Source organism: Mastomys coucha, unplaced genomic scaffold, assembly GCF_008632895.1.
Source record: "Mastomys coucha isolate ucsf_1 unplaced genomic scaffold, UCSF_Mcou_1 pScaffold5, whole genome shotgun sequence".
Taxonomy (NCBI): domain Eukaryota; kingdom Metazoa; phylum Chordata; class Mammalia; order Rodentia; family Muridae; genus Mastomys; species Mastomys coucha.
The window spans coordinates 39,777,870-39,780,692 of record NW_022196911.1 but is presented as its reverse complement, the minus strand read 5'-3'; the positions used below and the strand labels follow the sequence as shown (position 1 = coordinate 39,780,692).

General features: G+C 49.0%; 1 protein-coding gene across 1 annotated transcript in view; it reads right to left on the bottom strand.

Annotated features, from left to right (window-relative positions):
• The window catches only part of Ebf1 (EBF transcription factor 1), a 392,233-nt gene extending 391,729 nt beyond the window's left edge, over positions 1-504 (bottom strand). The window contains exon 1 of the mRNA XM_031353777.1: positions 61-504. The gene's annotated coding sequence lies outside the window, so the exon portion shown is untranslated. The remainder of the gene's footprint in view (positions 1-60) is intronic.
• Between the last annotated feature and the right edge of the window lie 2,319 nt (positions 505-2,823).

The window sequence follows — 2,823 nt, the reverse complement described above, 5'->3', positions numbered from 1 at the left end:
TGTAGTAATCACAGGCCGTTGGAGAACAGGAGGGGCTGGAGTTTCCTTTTGTAGCGGTACCTTCACTTGAAGAAGCAGGAAGAAAAAAACCACCCTGATGACAATTTAAGAAACAATAGATACGACTCTCGAAGCCGGCTTGGCTACTTGAAGTGTCATTTTCCACAACCAGGCAAGTTTCTCTCTCTCTCTCTTTTTTCCTCCTCCTCTCTCAACCAAAGATGTTTCTTTCCTTTCCGTGCGTGTAGATGAGGACGCTGGTTGCTGTAGACAGATACACCGGAGAGGGTGGGGGGAAGGGGAGAGAGAGGGAAAGAGGAAGGGGGGGAGGGAAAGAGATAGAAAAAGAGAGGAGAGGGAGAAAGAGAGGGGTGGACCCTGCTGGATGGAGATTCTGTTTTCTCCTTGCTAAAATAGAAGTGATTTGCAGGCTCTCCCTGTGGAATCCAGTTTGACTCTCCCCAGAGCTAAACACAGGCACACTAACCCCAAAGGGAAGGAGGCGGGGCTCTCGCAGCCTGGACACGCCCCTTCTTTGCATAACGTCATCCTTCCGCCTTATCGCAGCCAATCGCAGCTCCCGAGCTGGCTTGTTCACAGAGCCCGGCCACACTCCCTCATTAACATCCTTCTCTGGGAGGCGCAGGGGAGCCGCCAAAGTTCCCGGCAAAGTGGAGAGAGCGAGGGAGCTCTGAGCACCAGCGTCTAGGATGGAAGGAGAGTAGCCATAAGGAGCAAGAGAGGGGGCAGAGGGAAGGAGATGGAGGTATCCTGAGCCGAAAGGGTATGCACCGTGGCAGTCCCTAAGCATCCCCTCCGCACCCTGAGCATAACGGAGGCGTACTAACTGCGTTCTCTCTGGACAGGCGCCTAGTCCCTTGCTTGGCTGTCCTGGGACTTCGGGGACAAACGTGGAGGAAAAAAGGACTAACCAGGTAGTAAAGGCAGGATGCCCATCCCAGGTGCCCAGCTCTTCACTCTGAAGCAAGGGTGGCGGGATGAACTTTGTGTGCGCAACGAGACTTGAGGGCCCTCGGAAGACACTTTCTCCGTGTCTGGAGAGGTAGAGAAGCCTAAAGCCCCAACGAATACGACTTTAGTAGATCGCAAGGGAATGGGCGATCTAGACTCAGTCCTCAGCAGGCCTCTGAAATGCCTCTGATTCTGGAGCTAGCCCAGACACGAGTGCTGGTGGGCGCGGTTTTTACTCGGTCACTACCCTCCAGCAGTCCCTAAGTGTGAAAGGGTCTCTGGGGCTGTACTGAGACTCTAAATATCTTCAGATCCCCAACCCCCTCTCCTGCTCTACAAAGTAGCTCTGTTTTTCTTTACCAATGGCAGCAAGGATGTTGCCTTCTCTGACCAGTTGATTATTTGGCACACAGAGTTCTTTCTGTTAAAGGGGAAGGGGGCTTGAACCAACTTCCATCACAACCACAGGGAGAGAGACTGGGATGTAGACAAGAGAGATGAGAAGGAGGGAGGGAAAGAGGGAAAAGAGGAGTAAGTGGATAAGATGGAAGAATGAAAGGGGAGGAAAAGAAGAAGGAAACAAAAGAAGGAAGAGAAGGAGAGAGAAGAGGGTCCCTTGTCTCCCATCTCAGGCCTATTGGCCTTTGTACTGTGGCTGAGGAGGAAATGAGTGGAGGTTTATGGGTAATGTGTTTTTTTTTTTTAAAGGGTTGCAAGGTTTAATAAGCTTATGGTAAACTGTATCATTACCTCAGAGCACATCCTGGATGCAGCCAAGGCTGCTAAGGACTCCTAGGGGCAAATTCTTTGCCTGAAATCCAGATTCCCTTTTCTACTAGTCTTCTTTGGCCCTTTGATTTATAAAATGTATTCTGGTCAGTGATGGAGAGGAACACACATCCCTGTTAAATGGACCGATTAAGGCCAGCAAGCATTCTGCTTGGTGGGTCTGTCCAAGGAGGAAAGTGGAGCCCCTTTGTGATGAAAGTGGGTGGGTGCATTCCAAGACTCCATGTGGACTGCGTGGCCTCTATCTTCACACACAACTTTATCTACTATCTGGCTCCCAGACTATTTATCTAAACTACGCATGTGCTGGGACATTTCTTTCTGGTACTATGATTAATGCCATCTACTCCAAGCCATCTCAGCAGAGATCATCTGATCCACCGGGATCCTCATAACATATGCTAGAGTTTCTGGCACACAGTAGGTGCTGGGTGTGTGTGTGTAAAAAGATGAGTTATATGCTTGTAGATGCCAGAACCTTCCCCATCTCTATAGAATTTAAATGCACAATTGAAGCTGGGCCTATTAAACTTTTCCCAAAGCTCCAAGCTTTTGCTGATGATCCCAGACCCAGGATCCTCTTAACCTCAGGAGTACACAGAATGAGTCCTTTCTTTAAGTTCAGAGGTGATCCTTCAAGATAGGGGCATCAGGAAGCAGGGGCCACCCTCCTACACTGCATCCCAGGAAGTCCTAGCTTAAGGCTCGGGCCTCCCTCCTTAACTGCTTGAGTCTCCACTTTTCAGTAATCAGGCCATAACATTGAAAGTTGTATGCAGTAGGGTAGATGTCCCAGTGATGGAAAACGCACAGTCAAGAAAAGATCATTGCCCCAAAAGGGAGAAATGCAGTCATATTGAGGCCTGTGGTTAACAAGAGTCATAGAGAACATAGACCTCCAGAGGTCATATACAAAGGATCCTGGTGAGAAACTAACACACAAAGAATGATATCTTTAGCAGTCCAATTCTCCAGAAGCTAACTATAAAGGAAGCAATTTTCATATCCATCCACTAATCCAGAGGAGGAGAGGAAGAGGAAGAAGAGGGAGAAGAGGAAGAA